At 34.5% G+C, this 22,771-nt stretch overlaps 1 long non-coding RNA gene across 1 annotated transcript in view; it reads left to right on the top strand.

Annotated features, from left to right (window-relative positions):
* The window catches only part of LOC138331903 (uncharacterized), a 37,491-nt gene extending 16,882 nt beyond the window's left edge, over positions 1 to 20,609 (top strand). The window contains exons 2-3 of the long non-coding RNA XR_011209747.1: positions 16,675 to 16,891; positions 18,511 to 20,609. This is a non-coding gene — a long non-coding RNA (uncharacterized lncRNA). The remainder of the gene's footprint in view (positions 1 to 16,674; positions 16,892 to 18,510) is intronic.
* The last annotated feature ends 2,162 nt before the right edge of the window (positions 20,610 to 22,771 follow it).

Here is a 22,771-nt window from a genome sequence, read left to right as displayed (position 1 = left end):
TCTGCTATGTCATCTAGGTGCTTGGTTATTAGTCTTCTATGTCATCTAGGTGCTTGGTTATTAGTCTGATATGTCATCTAGGTGCTTGGTTATTAATCTGCAATATTACCTCGGTTTTAACCAGCCAGAGGGTTAAAATTTGATTCTGATATGATTTCTTAATAATTCAACATTTTCTTCCTCTAGACATAATCCTGGAATATTATGATTGTATGCCAATTGTTGAATTGATTAGAAATCATTCCTTGTAGCTTATTAACCACTTTCAGGTCCACTGGACGCATAACATTTTCACAACCATCCCATTTTGCGAGATAAACTTGACGACGTGTTCGGTGTCTGTTGATACGTAAACGGAGATGGTGCGATCGTAAATTATCTCCGCCCACTTTCGAAGCTGATAAGCTCGGCTGAAATACCCGAGTTCGGGTTTACGCTATCTTCTAGCTAGGTGTGTGTCATCTCAGTGCTTGTTTATTAGTCTGTACTGTCATCATCTCAGTGCTTTGTTATTAATCTGTACTGTCATCTCAGTGCTTGGTTATTAGTCTGTACTGTCATCTCAGTACTTGGTTATTAGTCTGTACTGGCTTCCAGTGCTTGTTAATAAGTTTGTACTGTCATCTCAGTGCTTGCTTATTAATCTGTACTGTCATCTCAGTGCTTGGTTATTAGTCTGTACTGGCTTCCAGTGCTTGTTAATTAGTTTGTACTGTCATCTCAGTGCTTGGTTATTAGTCTGTACTGTCATCTCAGTGCTTGGTTATTAGTCTGTACTGTCATCTCAGTGCTTGGTTATTAATCTGTACTGTCATCTCAGTGCTTGGTTATTAGTCTGTACTGGCTTCCAGTGCTTGTTAATAAGTTTGTACTGTCATCTCAGTGCTTGGTTATTAATCTGTACTGTCATCTCAGTGCTTGGTTATTAGTCTGTACTTGCTTCTAGTGCTTGTTAATTAGTTTGTACTGCCATCTCAGTGCTTGGTTATTAGTCAGTACTGTTACCGCAGTGTTTGGTTATTAGTCTGTTAAGACTGTACTGCTATCTTAGCGCTTGATTATTATGCAGTACTGTCACCTCAGTGTTTGGTAATTAGTCTGTACTGTCATCTCAGTGCTTGGTTATTAGTCTGTACTGTCATCTCAGTGCTTGGTAATTAATCTGTACTGTCATCTCAGTGCTTGGTTATTAGTCTGTACTGTCATCTCAGTACTTGGTTATTAGTCTGTACTGTCACCTCAGTGCTTAGTTATTAGTCTGTACTGTCATCTCAGTGCTTGGTAATTAGTCTGTACTGTCACCTCAGTGCTTGGTTATTAGTCTGTACTGTCATCTCAGTACTTGGTTATTAGTCTGTACTGTCATCTCAGTACTTGGTTATTAGTCTGTACTGTCATCTCAGTGCTTGGTTATTAGTCTGTACTGTCATCTCAGTGCTTGGTTATTAGTCTGTACTGTCATCTCAGTACTTGGTTATTAGTCTGTACTGTCACCTCAGTGCTTGGTTATTAGTCTGTACTGTCATCTCAGTACTTGGTTATTAGTCTGTACTGTCACCTCAGTGCTTGGTTATTAGTCTGTACTGTCATCTCAGTACTTGGTTATTAGTCTGTACTGTCATCTCAGTACTTGGTTATTAGTCTGCACTGTCACCTCAGTGCTTGGTTATTAGTCTGTACTGTCATCTCAGTAGCTTGGTTATTAGTCTGTACTGTCATCTCAGTACTTGGTTATTAGTCTGTACTGTCACCACAGTGCTTAGTTATTAGTCTGTACTGTCATCTCAGTGCTTGGTTATTAGTCTGTACTGTCATCTCAGTACTTGGTTATTAGTTTGTACTGTCATCTCAGTGCTTGGTAATTAATCTGTATTGTCATCTCAGTGCTTGGTTATTAGTCTGTTCTGTCATCTCAGTGCTTGGTTATTAGTCTGTACTGTCATCTCAGTGCTTGGTTATTAGTCTGTACTGTCATCTCAGTGCTTAGTTATTAGTCTGAACTGTCATCTCAGTGCTTGATTATTAGTCAGTACTGTCACCTCAGTGCTCGTGTAAGTATACAATTTTTTTTCAAATGCCGCAAAGTTATGCAAGAAATTTGAACAATTTTTTTTCAAATGCCGCAAAGTTATGCAAGAAATTTGAACCTTACTATTTTATTGTCGGATTTCGAGGCTGCTAATTAACTTCAGCCGTTTAGTATCACTGACGAGTCGACTCTAAGACGCATATATGTGTTGCGATCTATTTTCAAAACAAGTTTATGCGTGTTATCAGCGCAGATATCTTTTAAAAGCTAAGATACGCAATAAAACTGACTGTAGGAATTGACAGGATTAGCAGTTAAGGAACAAACTATCTTATTTATTGTTAAACCTTGTATGATATTGTATGTATTATACGCACAGAAATTGGTTTGTCTGATATACATATTGACATACTGAAATTTCGAATAAATGAAAATACTGAAAATAATTGGATTTCCTTTACATTTAAAGAATTATTCTTTACCTACTTATTTTCATTTCCACCGATTTTTAACGACAACTTTGTTTAAGGATTTCGAGTCCAAGAGATCTATTTGTGCTGTAAGACAACTATTTCACTATTTGGGCACAACTCACGTGATAATTAGTCGCGTGCAGAATTAAGTTCGTTTACTATATTAGTAGGCTGCTCAAAGTTGATTTTGTTTAATCACTTTACGATTTTTTTTACAGTTTCCTTCATTTATCAGTTTTTAAGCGATTGTACTTGCAACAGGGTCCATAATAAATAGAATAGCTGCATGGTACAGTATCATTCCAGGGTACTATACTATATTCATTTATCTTTAAATACTTCCATTTGATAAATGCGGAAATACGTCATCAATAACGTATATACGACACAATGTCTTATAATTTAATACCTTTTGTACTTACGAAGCTGACCTATAGCACGGTACAGATCAGACGATTTTCCCATTATAGTTACTTTGACAAGGAATCTTGTACCCTATTCGTCTTGACCCTTATGACCTTTTAAATGACGTCAGTGACCCAGCCATATTAATTGCAATGCCAAATGTATAACATTAGGGTCAATATAAAATGCCGACATGTAAACATATGGACCATAAATAATTTGGATCAATGAACGTCCTTTAGGATATATATATATATATATGAGAAATTTTGTCATAATAGAAGTTTACTTGGTACAGAAAAGTAGCAAAGCAAGTGTGACACCACGGGACAAAAACTGACACCTCGTAAAAATAACATAATTCTTGTAAAACACTTAATTCTTATATGATAAGAAAGAAAAAACGAATGAAAACAACCCCAAAGGTATAGTTTCACATCTGGTCGTGTTTGCAAATCCCTGCACAGAGTGCGTGAAATACTCGTAAAATCGATTGGGTTACATTCTTGTAGCGTAATTATACGACAGTTTTGATTCCCTTACACTGCTCGTGTTTGTACTCTCGGACTGCCTCACACAAAACCCCGCAATCTACTTTTCGTCTCGAAAAGAAGGTCAAAGTCACTGCGCCAGACTTAATTACATCGTATCAATGTGACGTTTTCATACTTTGATAATACAAATTTACTCGATTAAGTTAGAACTTGATTATTATTGTCCATATAATCATAAAACATCAAAAAGGAATGCTTACAAGCTGCAACCTGGATTATTTCCCATTATATCCAGAAATATTTATTTTCTGGCGATTGACAAATCAATGAAATATAACGTCACTTAAAAAATAAAAACGTAATAATCTAAATTATGATTTATACAACTCTTATTTATGTGATATTCCTGTCTGACTGTGTAGAATTTCTGCATTGAATGCCAACATCTTCGAAAACTATCTCTTTGGATACAATAGTTATTACAAATGTTTAGTGGGAACATGTATTAACATAAAATGGATTGTGGACACTAAATTAAACTATTAATTGTTTAATCGTTATTATCAATGCTATACTACATATAATGTATGTATTGTTATTCAACGACATGTTATTATACCGTGAAAGGACTAATATAATGCTTACATGTTGCTCATTCTTTTTTTGTATTAACATCTTGCAATTAGATATTATGTAAAGAAACATATCGTTAATATATTATGTTTTATGAAACAAAACTTTAGAGTTATGATAACCTTTGATTTCGGGATTTTTTAGAAACGATATGTAACGTTTTACCTCATTTGAAATTAATACCGGTACATGAACGTGCTTTATGAGGGTCAAATGTAATAACCGAATAATTGATCAGCACACGTCGATCAAATACAGACCTACAAATCAACAGCGCAAAGGTTGAGAGATTCAGTATAATTGATATTATGCGGATGTTTTAGTCGATATAATAATCTTATTTGGAAATCCTTTGATTCCGTTTGTAATCACGACAAGAAACCAGACTTATTCAAAGCCTCTTCAAGTGCTTTGATGGCAATTAATATTTGGGTTTATTCTAGCTGTGCCTAATGAGATACAAAAGAGGACGTTAATTCCTTCGAATTTCCTGGTTCATTTCTATTACTCGATCTTAATTGATTAATTGTTATTGAAATTGATTTATTCTTTTTACACAATGTAGTTTCATTATGTATCGTAATGATTCGTAAACATATCCATCAGATTAAATATCGAGAAGTAGGAATTAGTTATTGGATTATGATAGTATTTGATATTTTGATCGGGAAGGCATTTAAATAAAACATAAACAGACTGATGAAGGATTACTGTTTTTTGAAAAGTTATATTGTGTAAATCCAAAAGCTTGCCAGGTAATACAGGTATCCGGTTAGACTGCAGGGCCGATGCAGGTAAAAACAAACCACGTGCATTTACATGTCAATTATTCATAGGTACGTTTGTTATCCAGGTGTATCATGTGACTCTTATACAGGGTATTCCAATTTCAATATCATATTAATTTCAAAAAATGCTACACAATACGGATAAAACTCGTCCCTGCCTAATGAAAGCTGGAGAGTACTTGGCCTTGTTAGGTTTATCGCCTATTATCCACCCACTCCCGATATCAATATACTCCAATACTTATCACACCATAGAGACTGTATCATTAATATAAGATGTTAATTGACCATTGATTATCCTGTCAGACTAGCAGGTAAGTGACAGGGTCGGCTACCCTGTCTACCTAGGGTAGAGCTGTCCCCTGTCTGGACCCGATTGTGAGTGGATGCTGGGCTCGCGCTCGTGGCTGATATATATATCAGATGCGGTGCCGTGCTAAGGCCTCTGTGCTGCCGACTGAGAGTCCATCAGGTGGGTTGTGTTATTGAGGGGCGCGTTACTGTCCATCGCTTCTCCCGTCCGTCATCACACTTCTCCTCCCCTCAGTCGCCCCGTCATCATCGCCACTCTGTCGTTACTTTGAAATGACAGATGGTTTAGAGGCAGCAAAAGCGATCTACTTGTTTTGGTCCCCGCTTATGACTTTTATCGGATATTAAAGCAGTTATTGGGGTTCGCTTTCGCACAGCCCCTAGATTTATATACTGGAGTGCAATATAAAAAGAACAATCGGCTGGATTCTTGCTAAATTAAACCGGAACTGGGAGCTTCTACAATAACGCTACTCGGAAGGAGAAACCGTCGCTACGAGGTAAGAAAATGGCCCACACCTGGCCACTCGACCGCTCTCACAGTGACTTCTTTAATTGTTTCGATAAAAGCATATTAGTGTTAATATTGCATATAACATCCATGTTATTACAGAAAATGCACTGTGTCATTCACTTAAACAGAGGAGCATCGATTGAACATATATTGGCTATTTTTTTTAACTTTAGACGGCGCTCAACAAAAATTCAATGAACAAGAATCTTAATCAGAATTACATCAAATTGCACTGAGGGGTGAAACATCTTTTTGTGACATAAATTATGTATTTTTACAAAAAAAAAGTGCTACGTTGTGAATAATTCATCACCATTAATTCTCGTCATAAATATTTCCCACAATCAGCTGATAGCAGCGAGAATTTTCTAAATGTCTGGAAGGTTTGCTGTTCAATATTCGCGTGATTGCATTGGTAATTCAGTTATCAATCGAATGTCACTCCCAGAATTTCTATCTCAAAGAACAGAACTGTGTGTGGAATCAGCAAGTAACATGTTTCATTGTAAATCATTTATCATAAAAGTGGTTAGTTTAGTTTCATATAGAGAGGATCGCGGCTTCGTTTTCAATAATGATTATAATATTGTTGCTAAATGAGGCCGAGTTGATATTAAGAAACGTCTATTATGCTATAGCAATAATTGAAAAGTATCTGTAAGTGTTTTACTAGTTGTCATGTGGGGAATTTTTTACATTTGTTTTGAAATCATTTACATACAATAATTTCTTAAGTTTGGATGTGTTATGGGTAGGATACTGAAGCTCCTTTGACGGATCTTGTGAAGGTGACGCCAACCTTTTATCGACTTTGTATGTAAAGGTTTAAATAAACCGTTCCACTTTTCAATAACAAACGTCATTGTACAGTATTGGTTGGATGGTTGGATAATATTTACAAAAACCAAAACTGTTCGATCTGACAATAAGGACCCATTTTTTAAATTGTTAATTTGACTATTTGCTATTATTTCACGTGGACTTCATTTTAAGAAGTTTTAAACATGGATTTAATGATGCAGTAATCAGAAATGTTCAGAGAGTCATTTTAGTATATTAGCATTGCAATGTGTTTGTGGATTTGAAGTAGTTGGATATGTTACTTCACCTAAAGGTAATTATACCTTTCCTCATAAGATGTATGTCCAGCAATGATTAATTCTATTCGTGCTTTTCTTGATCATCTTGTTAATGAAAGGCAGTAGTTTACAAAATCACTATCTAGCGTGGACATATTTCATATAAAGTGTTCAATTAAACACTATCTTTTGCATATCTTCCGCGATCCTAACATATTTAGCCAAGGAAAGACTATAATCCTCGTAAGAATTTTACATGTATTCTATTTGACGGGGTTGCTCTTGTAAATTGTGAAACTGAAATCATTGGTCTCCAAGGTTTATGTGACTGATTTCCACGTTCCAGTTCATTCATCACTTTGATGAGGAGTTGATGGATGATTCCAGATAATCTCCTTGTATAGTAATTTAGTTGTAACATTAAAGGTCGACAGAGATACAATGGAACCGTGACTGTGTGATGTTATTACGTGAGTTATTGGAGATACTACCCTAGCATGTATCTGTAATTAAACTTGGCGTCGTCTTGACTTCAGACAGGGCCGAGGTTAAATTTGGAAAGCACTAAAATAGAATTCAATTCAGAAAATGTCATATTTAGATAAAGGCCATTAATTAACATACCCATGCTGAATTGAAAAAAAGTTGATGCATTAATCTTTTGTTTTAATTGATCCAGGAAGTTGTGTCATACATTTTGTTATTCAGAAATCTCTAATGTTTTATACCTTTTCATTGAACTGACTTTATTTTGTTAATAATATTGTGTAAATTGATTTTATTTTTTGAAATTTTTCTTCTGAAACATGTTGACACACTAGCTATTTTCCAAAGGTGGTAACGTTGCCTCGTATGTTCAATGTTTATTAACGTGGCAATTTTTAAACACACAAAGGCTATAAAAAGCGACCGCGAATCTCATCAAATTTCTACATCAGATTTACTTTGAAAGTCTTGAAATCTTGCCCTAAGTTGGCAGTAAATGAAAAGTCTTGAGATCTTGCCCTAAGCTGGGAGTAAACGAAAAGTCTTGAAATCTTGCCCTAAGCGGAGAGCAAACGAAAAGTCTTGAGATCTCGCCCTAAGCGGAGAGTAAACGAAAAGTCTTGAAATCTTGCCCTAAGCAGAGAGTAAACGAAAAGTCTTGAAATCTCGCCCTAAGCTAGGGAATGACTTGATGATTATACTACTACAGGTGTTCCCTGGTTTTCCTTAATACGAATGAGTTGGTATATAGGCTTTAAGGAATGCATCATACATGTCGTTTTCCGGAAATTGATTATATTCGAAACAAGTGGAAAACTAGTTAGTGCCATTGATTTTCCTGAACGCTGGAATTACTTTTTTACACTGAAGTCGTATTCGTTCAGAGACTAGTGATATCGAACAAACTTAAGTACATCTTTTAAATATCCTATCCTAATACGTTCCAGATTCCGTCTGTCGCTTGGAAAAGGTCAGGGGCTTTAGGTAAATAGTTTGCTGCAGATCATCATTCGATACCATCTCAATAACCTTTATAATATAACAAATCCTCTCTACTTGTTCAGATATACTTGTCTTGCAGGTTCCACATTTTGATAAGGCATATTAGATATCAGCAACTTTAATCCCAAATCATACTCCGTATAACTAGCTTGAAATGGGTTCATATTAAGTGTCTGTTATCTTCAATTAAGATCGATACCCACTTAAAGAACTTATTGTAATTTTTGAAAACCTTGGCTATACCTTATTTACAAGTTAAGCATGTGAGCTACCCACTGTCCCTGACAGGATTAGTCTGTTTGCTACGAACTTTGTATCTTTGATTTTATTTGAAGCATGGCTCTCCATCTGATACCTTTTGTTGCGTGTCTAACGTTGATTGCCTTTGATTTAGTGACGGCACTTTGACGAAGCTTTGTAAGACATTTATCAGGAATGATCGCCTCTCTCCCTTGCCTCTCGTTTCGTTAACGACCCGTATCATTTATCTTATTCCAATACGGGCCTAGACGATCATTGTCGGTATCAGCATTGTTGTACTATTGACGTCACGAGCAGGTTGTGAAAAATGACCGTCAATGGTTATCGATATAAAAATCAATATGTCGGGATGCACTGATACAAAATGTGTACCGTTAATATAATTTCAGAATAATAATCGGTTCAGTCTTTAATTAATACTGGGAATGTTTGATGTATTGATCTTAACTCGATCAAGTTAATGACGTTGTATGAGAAGTTTTGTTTTTAATTACGTTTATTATCGGTGAAAAAATGGACGTTGTACATGTCAGTGATCAAGAGAATATATTGAAATCAATACAGATAATCGCGTTCAGCTGAGTCAGCTTAAATGCTGTGGAGAATCGCAATGACAAGTGACGACAACCGCATCACTTGTGATGTATTCGTCATTTATCCTGTTTTGACCAACGTATATAGATAACATCGAATTTTGTTTTAGTACTTTGATTGTGTTGCTAATGTAATGACCGTGTAGTTTCGTCTGTTTAGTATAACTTGTAGAAAAGATGAAATTATTTATAAAACTTGAGGAAATAGGTACAACTAGATATATGACGTATTTTTGTATCCCCCATAAAACGTTTGAATTCAAGTTCCAACTTATATGATCAGAAGAGAAATCTGGCGTTTTTGGTTTTACAGTACGAAAGTTTCTTGTTTTTGATAAAGGAAAGATTGTTATACCTGCTTTATCATTTCGCTTTTTATATACGATATATATTTAACTCAGCCTTTGTAATTTGCTATGTCTTTCCCATTGCATCACGTTCCTGAACATAAAAGCTTAAAAAAACCGACCGAAATACGTATACGTTGACTAGCAATTGCAACTTTTGTTCACCCCTACTATGTAATCGCATCGTTTTAAAGCAGTTTGTGAAACACAAATATCAGTAAATTTAAAAAATGAATTGGATTGCATCATAAAACGTTTCTTCCGAATTAAAGTGGTTAGTGGTGAGATAGAAGAGTGAGTGCTACCAAAGAAAGTGTAATAAATTTATTCCAAAGATCCCAAGATTTCAAGTACACCCGATTCAATAGATATGAAGATTTCAAATAAGGCAATCCTTCTTGAATATCGAATACATTTAAAGTGATAAAGCCCCGTTAATCACCATGGTTATCTTTGATGTCATTCGCAGTGTTTGTTTACCTGATCGATGCCATTTTAATCTATTATGGAGGTTGTTTTCTACTTACCACACGTCTCTGTGATGATCAACGTCAGTAATTACTATTGTGCACAATTAATTAGTGTGGACATGTATTTACCAATAATAAGTACCGAATGGGCATTGATTAAAGCCCCCTTCTCTCCTACTTGATTCTTTGGTTTGTTGATAACAAAGAAGTCCTTATCTGAATACAATTCGATAACGTAAGAATAAAAATTCAAATATTTTTTAGAGCGCCCACACTGGATTATGACTGGTATAAATACAAAAGTGGTTGTGGACATTCTTTAAAATCAAAGTGCTGCTCCGATGTGCTAAAACGGATTTTCGATATCTCCATCAACTACTGTCGCCGATGATTGAACGTGGAATATTCACAAACAATTCTATCAGTCACAACAAAATTACCGGTATGTGATTCTAGCATTTAGCTTAACATGTACACTTTTTCAGCGTGAGAAGCGTTTTGAATGATTCAGTTATGCTAATTTTTTAGGCGTTAGTTGTTTTATAATAATTAGTACTGGACATCGTATGAAAAAGTGATTTAATTCATAGAGTATTCTATCAAAAAAATTTACGAATGATGCTAAAGCTGTTTTAGTCTCATGGAAATATGTTCATGATACGACCAAATATTTTCCTAGGGGTGAAATTGAGAAATTGCAAAACAAACAATATATATCATTACAATTCTATTGATTATATATGTTAGTTGTGCCGTGATAATGTTTTAAATTCATGTACTCAATAAAGGAGAAAAGTGATATATACTGTCCGACCATTGTCAATCGTACAAATAATTTTTGAAACCATTGAGAATTAAATTATATCTATTTAGCCACCGAAATCCTTTAAAATGATAATTTGAAATCAATTTCAGATTGACGACCACTCAGAAGAAAATTTCATTAACTCATAGTTTCAATGAAATTATGTTTCTACAAGTAACGATGTTATCCATAAATATAATTTCCATGCTTCTAGTTTATGATTTGTCAAGGTCTACACTAGTTTGAGCAAAAAAAAACTTAGTAGGCTTAAATTGTAACTTTTATGATACTTTTATCCTTTGATTATAGATTCTAGCAGAAAGTTGTATAAACTAGGTAGATAATACAGCGGGGCGTCAGTTATCATTAGCACTGGCACTTGGTTGACGCCATATCTTTAAACACACGTCGCTTTTATAGTTTTGTTTTCGAAAACATCATGACATTTATTTTGCAAAAGAAGACATCAAATTTACGGCAGACATAAAGATTACGTGATAATGATGGTAAGCTATGGGGCTCGTGCTATAGTGATATTTCTCACCGTCGTATCTGTATATACGAGCAACAAAAGCTATAAGCTCACGTTTGACTAAAATGTTTCATGGTGTATGTCGTTTAAATCGAATTTATTCCTTTAAAAAATCTGATAACTCATCGACAACACAAAAAAATGATTTTCAACGCAACCTCTGAATCAATACAATTTTATAAATATGATTATTTACTTATTTTTATATCGCTGATCTGACGATGTGACATCATCACCTGACACAGTTGTGAATTAAGATATTCAAGATATCTGACATGATTTTTTAAAAAACTTTTTCCTCATATCAAAATATTCATTTAGTAATAAACAGTATACAGGCGGTTATTTACGTATATGTGTATGCACTAAGATCAGTAGAATTATATAATACATTGCAAATACTAAAAGACCTGTTCACATTTTCCACAGCATTTTATCACTAACTGACAACCTAATTAGTTTCGAGTGTAGACCAACGTGAGGTTAACTGAATGAAGTTTGGTGTTTTTTTCTAGATACTCAGGACTTTTTCACCTTTCAAACAAAAGTAAATCTGTCACACAATTATACCTTTTCGTGTAAGATGAAATGAGTGCTGAAAGAGGTTATTATCTTACTGACAGGCCGCTATAAGTTGAAGGTAGTTTCCCAATAAAATAAACGAGTTTAGTACCGCATTCGTTATATTAAGGCTAGACCACAAATAATTACTATCTCGGATTTGCTCTCGAATACTTATACAGCATAAAAAAACCTTAGAGAACAGAGAGAACAATGTACATCTAAATATAGTCTTAACGAGTCTTTGAATTACGTGTGAAGAATTATTTCAATCAACATTGTACATATGGAAGTACTCGGAAACACTATCGCAAAAATAAATTATTCGCTAAGAATTTCTTTTTGGAAAAAAGTATGACAGATATTCTTATTGCATTATGAAATGAAAGATATTTCAAAGTTAATTAGACGGGTTATACGTACAGTGACGTGTTTTGCTGAAATATTTGGTATCAAGAAAAGCATAAATTGTATGGATGCTTCTATAAATACTTCTATCAATTTGTTTTACACCCTAGTTGTTCGGTACATGGAATAGCATTGTGTCTATTTCAGATATTGATGACAGGAAACACACTATACTAAACGGTTATGTTATGGGTTGGTAATTGTAACTGTTCCTAAAGTCATAGACCAGGAAACAGTAATCACTTGCAATGTCGCCATCATACACCTGATCTTGCCAAATTGTGTGGGATCTAGCGGAACTCAATGAAGCTGCTCCTTTGAGCTGTTTCTCACCGCCAGCAATTCGTGTCACGAAAGCGCTGCTCATTAGTGCGTTCTGTAAGACCTTCAGGAAGCATTTCGGTGTAGTTGACGACGACATGACAGTGATGGTTGTAGATGAGGCGTTTTACCTTTGGAATATATATGTAGATGCTAATTTGCATCTATTTCCTGATCTACAGGATGGCATAATTAAAATTGTTTCGTTGACATGATATTCTATACCCCAGTACATATACATACCATATCGGTGACGCCCTCATTAATGATAAATTTTGTTTTCGTAATGTTTTGCTAATGTTTAGAAACATCAAAGTAATGGCTACCATGTAAATACTCTTTGCCTTCCCTAAATAAAGAAAAAATGAGGGAAGTGTTAGGGCTATGGTAGTTAAACGCCATCTTTATTCAATGGCCAAATCTTTACAAAGCTTAAGTTCGAGAGTAAATTACGGATCATTGCTCTGAACTATAACAACCTCTTGTCGTGGTTTCCTGACCTTTTACGACCCGAATTGTGTTCCGTCCTTAAATCCTTGAACGGTCGTTGACAACAGCTGTTATTCAATCCTTAACCATTCCGTTTGGTATTAATAGAACATTAGAATCATCGCCAGGATTTAAATAATGAAAGGCGAGTATTTGCATTTTTGAGAATAATACAATTTTGATGAAAATCAACATTGTTTGAAAAAGTACTTTTGATAAATGTACAAAAGTTGAAGGTCACATCTTCGTGAAATTTTAAATATGAAGGTCAATTTGAGTTAATTAGTCCAACCATTGTCTAGCTGACCTTCCTGAATACTTACTTATTGCAATAATTTGATAGGGTTTAACATTGGGTCGTGTAGTTCGAACTTCAGAGGAACCAACATTAGTGGTATGAAATCGTTATTGGTCAGCAGTTTCATCTGTCACGTAATACCATCGTGGTCTGATGGTCAGTCGTGGTCAGTGATAATGATAACCCGACATTCGCACCTGAGACCCCTGTGCTGACCAGTGGTCAATTAGCAAGTCATCATCAGTCCAGTTAAGTGAGCAAAATGTCTCCGGCGTTATATGCCATATCACCGCCTCGGCATCATGCGGACATATTTGCAAACACGTATGTGTACTACACCACGGTTAGAAACGGCTACGTAATATATCTGAAATAGATTTTTGAATTGACAACATGCAATTGCACTTTAATAACCTTGCTATTTATTGTAAAGAAAGTGTCGCCTTATCTTGGTACAGCTCTTAAAACCCGCAATTAATGTTGCGTTGCATTTTGATGTAAAAGTATTCAAAAAGATATAAAGCCTGTTTTTTGTATCACATTTTAATAATTCTCGTCTTTCCGTATGTTCCGTGTTGTAAAAAAACCCAACAAAAACTATAGCTATCCACTCCACTCGTTATTATAACTCGTTTTTTATAACTCTTGATTGACCCATCTAATTATAATAAAATTAGTATTATTTATAACATATAGACATTCTAATTATATTAATCTTACAACTATGTGCCCGGACTGACTGACATAGCTATATGTAATAAAATTAGTATTATTTATAACATATAGACATTCCAATTATATCAATCTTACAACTATGTGCCCGGACTGACTGACATAGCTATATGTAATAAAATTAATGTATATGTTTTAACTTATTTACAACATATGAAAAGTCCACTTTGGTTAATCTTATAACGATTAGATAGGGTTAGTTTTGAACTGAATGACTTAGCTAAAGCTATTCATTGCTACCTAGAGCAAAAAACCGCTATTTTACGCCAATTATTTTCTAATGAACGACATAATGCTCGAGTCATCCTCAGAACTACGTGACCTATGGCTACTGTGATAGTTAATGATCGGGTTGTACTCCAGTTCGATGATTTTTTTGACCTACATTTAACTCGTTAGCAACTATTTTGCCTTCTGGACAACAAAAGTAGGCTAAAATCGATAGTCATCATTATGCTAATTTTACCTAGAAATGGTTAACCTTAACGTCACGTTGCAGTGTTTGTTTTGTATTTAGTGTGCGATTTATGTACATGTATTTATAAGTTGTCACATTTTGTAAATTATCGAAAAAAGGAACATAAAATGAGGTTAATATTGCGATAAGATAGAAATCAAAACAAATATTCTAAAGGAACTATGATACTCGTGTGTAGTAGAATATTAAGTATGCTAGTTTTATTAGTTTCTACCTTTTGATAACCCTGGAGTCTGTATCAGGTGTTTGAATATGTGTGTCCACTTTCAAGTATCTTGCACGTTCTTAACGTTTTGGGTATTTGGGGATGTTTGGTAAGTTTTTTCAGTTAATAACCATTTAGGTTCATATCTGATGGAAATATAGGGATATTTTGCATATCTATAATATTTACCCTGGTGTAGGAGTAACTTTATCACTATTTACCATGAACATGCATGCCGTTTGCACATATTTGAGACCCTCAAGTTATTTTTACTGTTTGTTACACGTCGGAAGTATCATCTCCGTGACAAACCAGGAAATCGTCCTCATCCGGTTGCAAACGTCAAGTCCTATTTGTACTATAAAAATGTATACGAATGTCATTCGGTTTATGAACAGAATCATTTGAAGCTGATGATATTTATCAAGACTATACATCTTCTATCTCCCAGCATGATCAGGACATGTGCATCCTTTTTTTTTTATAGTTTACCGATTCATTTCCGATCTGGGATTTACTCTGATTTGTTACGAAATATCTAGATTTGGTCCCAACCAACCAAACCTTTTACTTTCAGCTTAGGCTAACGAAAATGTTATATAAGTGTTTTCTCAGACTTTTGTCTGTCTCAAACTGTACTGGTATTTTGTGTTTGGTTTACAAACTTGCCTCAATCATTGAGAGTTAACCTTACCTGTGCTCCAAACGATTTTTTTAGTAAAGCTACTGATTTACAAATACGTCGAGTTTACTACTGCATCTTACATCTGTCATTGCTGCTAATGAAAACGTTACAGATTTATTGTTGTGTAGCTTGTAGTGATAAAGCTATATTTCAGCGTACCTCCATCAGACTCTTTGCATATTCAGAGCTTATAATGAGTGTCCGGAAATCTCGTTGGTTCATAGGAATCTATTGGCGGTGTCTTCTATCCTACACAATATTATTTTTTATATATGTACTGCGCTTAGCTCTATGGAAAACTTTCGGTTGCTGTAAATCGTTCTTTACGTTGATACTCTGGTTCAGTGAGGGTAATTAGTAACACATGCATTAATATGAAATCATTTTCTGAAAAAGGATTAAATTGAATATTAAATACTTAATGAACTTTTATCAAAGAAACTAAGACTATAAAAGAAAGCTGAACACTCAGCATTTGTGTACATTTCCTTCATCCTACCATATAGTGCACTTACCTGAAAAAGACACTATCGAAGGAAAACGTATATTCGCGTATCGTTTTTATATATAATGCCGTATATATAGCGATCTCTTTCTAGTAATCTAAGTTATCCCCCTTTATCTATAAATATACAAAGACAACTTCTATGAATGGATCGGTATATCATGCAGAGCAATTTATCTTTCCTAGCACCTAACCAACACAATGTATTGCATTCTTCTATTAGGAACCCACCAGGTTGTCTAAATGATTGTCCTCGCGATTTACATTACGGCATACAGATTGATAGATGAGAAGGTCCTCTTCTTTAGACATACATGTACATGATTACTCACTATGTGGTCAAACGGATTATGCATTACATCCTACTTACGGATATGCATGATGGCATAATAATAGATAAAGCATAACGTCGGACCAACTCCAACAAACCTATGCATGTTTCTTCGGGTATCATTCTGTTTTACAAAGTAGCATTATGTTTTATACTACCAACAAAATAGTTGTTTTCCTGGCAAACATGAAAGCTATTTCAATGTCTTAACTTGTTTTACTGTAAAGGACGCGGGCGGCAGGACTTGTATGTTAGAATTGCCCATGTAAGATTTGGGACAGACAATTAATTAATTAATTTCATTGTATTATTTTAATTACTTTATTGCCTCATAATTTTGTACGAAATTGTTTTTATCTTGAATAAAACCAGTTGCTATGTTTTTGTTAATTTAATTTGCATCATTATACTAATTAAAGTTGTAATTTCTCGTTGCAGTTCTCCTCTCAGAAGATGTATGGCACCGTAAATCTAACAATTGCAGCCATCTGTATATATTGCCTGCCAAGTGCACTGGCGGATCTAGAATTCTCGTGTTCAGTAGACGATACAGAACGTGAGGGTACATGTGGATCCCACTTAGCAGATACAATATCACTCATCTGCGGGGGTGTGTACAACATGCCGGAAAAGAGAGACAGACCCGCAAGACGAGGTACTTTTCTTTCCTTGTAGACCATTGTGTTGTATGATATGGTATTTGTTGAACATCAACGAATACTGATATACCAATATGATAATAAAATTGGATTTAAAGAACAAGAAAGCTCGGAAAATTTTACACTTTATCGGAAGGTAGAAATGATATAATACTATAACTTGCTTTGTTGGTACCGAAAACGAAATGGGGGCACTTTTAAAATATCCTGATAACCTTTTTTTTTTTTAGAAAAACACCCCTAGTAAAATATGCTTATTATCATGACTGAATGTCTAAATAGTAAAAAGAAAGTTTTTAAATCAAGAAAAAAGTGATAAATGTTTAGTAAGAACATTATTATCGCGGTATGTCTATAGAGCGGTAAGAGTTTTGTGTAGCTATTATCTCTGGCAACTGACTGTTCATGAACCATCGATTCTGTCATATCATCTCTCATGGAACGATGTCAAATAGACTATTGAGTTTCTAAAATGACATTACCTGCAGGCTAGTGATTTTTCGGAGGACAGAGATAGCAGATTCAATTACACTGCAGGAGATGAAATACCAAAGAGAAAATTTCTCTTAAATTAATGTGAATTAACGTAATTTTTCTTGCGGGCAATTTTTCTAAATCTACCTTGATAGAGAAACGATGACTTTTGGGATTTTTCCGAAAAATAAGTTGATTGAGAATGAAAGAAAATTATTTACTTACCATCAACACATACTTATTAGGCCGAAGAAGTTGTTTTCGGTTTTTGTTGACATTTGCATTCAAGGCACAAATTGTTCAAACTGAACTTTTCATAAACATGGGCAATTAGATATGCATCATATTATCTTCTTACTTTTAAGTAAGTCCTGGAAGGTACATGCTATATTACTTTTTAATCATTTTTCGATGAATTGCAAAAAGTTGTCATTTAATGATGGAATTTGATTTGATTTTGTTATTACTTTGCTCAACTCTCCGTACATGACAACGATCAATTAAGGATGGCAGCACTTGTATGATATGTATAAAGAAACGGTGACTGCGTGTGTATTTTATGATCATAACATTTTACTAGAAGGAACTTTTGCTCATTTATATTACTACATCAATGAAAAACTTTACCGATGATGCAACTCAATACTCCCCACTCGGTCACATTATATTCTGACAAACGTCCTGGCTCTTACGAGATGAGTGTAAAACTGGAACAATGCTTTTTTTTACAACATTTTTTCTCAAAAAAAAAAAAAAAAAAAACTAACCCAGGGTCTTCAACACGGTTGAGAAAGCTTATAATAAACAAAGACCAAACAAATAAAGAAAAAATAACAATCTTGCCAAAAATGGTTTGTCTTCGTAAATCGTCTTAGGTTATGTGTTCTTGATGTTTTGCTATAGATACCAAACACAGTCAGTATTTAGTTAGTGTAGGGAACTGCTGTCGACATTCCCTTGTGAACAAGCAATATTTTTAACATATATCCTAAGAACATATTATTTAGCAATAAAAGGTAAATAAAGTATTTCACCATTTTCTGCAGTCCAGCACACTTTATCGTATATCATTATTCACATTTATGTTATTTTAATAAAACCTACTAAATATAAATAGAATCCTCATTTTACTCCATTGCAGACCCCTGGTCAAGGTTCCGGAGCATCGTTCTTGGGAAGAGAGATACGGAGCGAGCCTTGGTCGACAACAACGATGACTGGAGAGAGAAAGTGAAGGAGCTAGACAAAATTAAGCGAAAAAACATAGCCAAGCTAAACAAGGTATCCCTAACGAAGAGAAGTGCATTTCGGTACATATCTACCTTACGGGTAAGGGGCGTCGTATGTGAGTGTTGCGTTCATGACTGTGATTTGTTTGAAATCTCCCAATACTGTGGAAAGTAGGAGAGGATCGTTAATCAAGTTTCTTACGGATGTGACATCACATGGTGAAGCTTAACAAAACCAACAATCTGAAGAAAAGTGAAGAAGACATACAGAACTTACATTTTACATACACGCATTTTAAGTCATTGTTCAATCATCGGCATCTTTGTCACGATGATAAGATCATGTCTCCAAAGATTATATCTCTGTACTAGTTTATTGCAGACGGTACAGAAGTAGATTAAATATCTGAAGTGACACATAAGTGTGAAAGATCGAAAGGAAGTAAGCATTTTAATCCATAAAAAGTTATCTTTTACACTCATAATGAAGACAGAAATCATATTCCTCCGTTAATGTAGTATATCTTAGGTAAGGGAATACGATTATTATCAATTTGTGTGTAGTATATCTCCGCACGGTATGTGCGCGTTGTTCAATATACATATTTTGGCCCAAAGATTAATTTTGTAAAGATAAGTGCAACAATTCGTTTAGCTTGAGCGCAATGATTGCCTTATAAAGATACATGGGAAAAGCAATCACCCGATTGACATTTCATGGCCATGGTTTAGCGCGAAATGCACACTAAAATATGAACGCTACGAATAAGTAGGTTTAGAGCTTATATCTGTCAGTGGTTTTGTGCTTTTTCATTGATTGAAGTGTTATGAGTATCGTAGGTTTATAGATTAATATATTATATATATGCATACCTCTCGGTTACTAGTCCAATGCGTCCTGAAAGAAATGGTGTCGTGATTTCGGCTCAGATTTTACTGTGAGCGGTTTCAGACATAACATTTCAATTTAAGTGTTAACTTGAAATACCTTAACTGTAATATAGCCCGATCTGGTGATTCCATTGGATCCATCCAAGTCACTTGCTCCTCTGGCACACTCTACGTGTGTATGCAAAACACCCGGAATGATGCAAACGCATTCCAGATGACACCACAATTCAAATATACTAACGACTTAGCGGCCGTGTAAAAGGACAAATACATTTAACATGCGTAAATACGACATTTTTACACGATATGGTAGGTAGAATCTAAGTTCAAAGTTATATACAGAATCAATTATTTAGAATCATCATGTTCTGTTGAGATGTAAGTACAGGTAGTTTTGTCAACCCCTCCTTGCTCCGAAGCCCTTCACACACTGGATACATATGGCTATTTGTATTTACGTTTTGCTTACAGTATTGGTTGCGCAATTGCTTTTGTTGAGATGATATTCGTAGCACGAAGTCAATATACTTCATCATAATTTTGTGCTCTATGTAATGTAATAGAAATTATAACACAAATACAAAACAAGATCTTTGAGATCATATTGATATCTTGATAGGATTTTCTTGTTAGTTTATCTTCATTAAAAAAATGCCTACCTCTTTAACTGATCTCATTTCCAAGCCATCAAAATTGTGATGATTACTTAGATATAATCTTAGAGTAATACATACCAACTGAAGTCGATAATAGACGCCTTTTGGCGTATTTTTTACGTCCAAGAACGATATTACGGCGCAATCCCGGTAAACATCAATTTTTACACTTAAATGGCATATTTGGTATCATGATTATTTGTACTGAAAGAGAGACTCAAATACATGTGTAATCTGTGGACTTGCTGAATGTGGAAAACACAAATACGTATGTAGTAAACTAGCAGAGAGATATAAAACATGCCAGCTTAATTGGTCGTGAGACTGCAATGATGTGTCTTTGGATACATCAGAAATATCATGTGTGTCATCATCGATTGAATGAAATAATAATTGAATTTAATAAAAGTCAAACATCTGTTCTCATTGGTTGAATGCACAATAAACGCCTTTTGCTGGCTTTATCATGTGTTGACTGGTATATCATCCCTGGCCTCGTTGCCGAAGGTACGGCAATCATGTCAGATAATCTTCGATATGGACAACAACGTTACTTACAATCATACAAATATCGAATATTGAAAAATAATCCGCATTCTGTTTTGTGTCTAGGTCTTTTCTGAAAAAATTCTCTATAGGAAAGATTGAATGATTGTTGGTAACGTCGGTGTTTGCTGAGTGACTATGATTACTGTACATTAAGATGTCCATTTATACAGCACTGAAGCCAGTGAGAGATGACTTCAGTTGCAACGTTGCCTCCTGGATAAACGACACCACAACTGCTAAATTTATAGTTATTTAAGATAACACGTCTGACTTTATGTAAAATTTACTTGTTACGGTAATGTTATCGAATCGGTTAGACTTTGAGTGTATGATAGCTCATATCAAGAGACTAAATAAGCAAGAACATTCACAAGTAACTCTAATAAATGTTAAAAAGACCGAGAAGACTATATAAAACAAGGCAACATTGAGCGGTAATGGTAAATTGGAATGTAATATAAATATTTAATTTATATTATTTAAATGCATGTTAGATATTCGAAAAGATACATAACGTGTGACTGTATTAATATCACAACGAAATTTCCGGTAGTCGCTATATTTTTCTTGTCACGGTATAAAATCCAAAGACGTTGAATAGTTGTCCAAATAAGTATTTATTAAATCACTTTTCTATGAGTCAGTAGGCGATTTCCGGAGTGTCCGAAAATAGAACTGCAGAGACCGAGCTCTAGATCCTAACTGACTCCAGAATATGAGACATGTAATTAAATGTACAATTGATACAATGGACGACACCTGACATGTATATGACTCTATTATGGCTGGTCGGTACTCGGACAGGTGAGATAATTAACTTGTCCGAGTCGTAAGTATCATAGTACTTGTAAAACCAGTTTGGATAAATAACTTCAAAGGGTAGATGAGTGATAAAACACAATGGATAAATTACAATTAACCAAATGTGATATATAGAGTAATTAACTGAACCAGACGTGAATAGATATATATGTACAAAATGTAGCTTTAAAATATCATGTCACAAGACGAAAATAAAGTTACAAAAGTTTGTGGATATCAAATTAAATAATACTGAGTTAAAATATTAACCAATGTTCACTAAATACATAATGTAGCACATATATCATAAATTTCTTATAGACTTATACGAACGCATGATAAGATCATTTGTAAGGAAAATGGATAATTGAAAATGATGAGGATTGACAGCTAGTAGAAACTAACATGATTAAAGAGAAATATAACTATTTAAGCTCGATGAAAACATATATTTCATTTAGGAGTCGCAGTTCATTCAATTTGTTTCAAGAGCAACTCATTTCAATTCATTGCCCCATGAAATCGACCAAAGCAAAATTCAATCTTTAATTGTATCAATATACAATTAATTGCATTTGTGGTTTGCAAACAAATTTTTAAAACAAAACGAATAACGCAATGGTTTATCTTTTGTTTAGGGAGTAATATGTTACGTGTTGTGAGAAATTAAATATATTTAGAACTTACCATATATCCAAAACAATATCTTCAAATCACAACTAAAAAATCATATTCTTCATTAATCATCATAATTTTCCGGAACCATAGTCCTAACTGACCAGTTATTCGCTACAGACTGGAAGCTTTTTAAGATAACAATAAAAACGAAATAAAAGGGATACATGGTATACAGGTTTCACCAAGTATTCGCTACAGACTGGAAGCTTTTTCAGATAACAATAAAAACGAAATAAAAGGGATACATGGTATACAGGATTTCACCAAGTATTCGCTACAGACTGGAAGCTTTTTCAGATAACAATAAAAACGAAATAAAAGGGATACATGGTATACAGGTTTCACCAAGTATTCGCTACAGACTGGAATAAAAGGGATACATGGTATACAGGATTTCACCAAGTATTCGCTACAGACTGGAAGCTTTTTCAGATAACAATAAAAACGAAATAAAAGGGATACATGGTATACAGGATTTCACCAAGTATTCGCTACAGACTGGAAGCTTTTTCAGATAACAATAAAAACGAAATAAAAGGGATACATGGTATACAGGTTTCACCAAGTATTCGCTACAGACTGGAAACTTTTTTAGATA

This window comes from Argopecten irradians, chromosome 1 (assembly GCF_041381155.1).
Source record: "Argopecten irradians isolate NY chromosome 1, Ai_NY, whole genome shotgun sequence".
Classification (NCBI taxonomy): domain Eukaryota; kingdom Metazoa; phylum Mollusca; class Bivalvia; order Pectinida; family Pectinidae; genus Argopecten; species Argopecten irradians.
The sequence above is the reverse complement of the archived record's forward strand: the minus strand, read 5'-3'. Positions and strand labels throughout refer to the sequence as shown.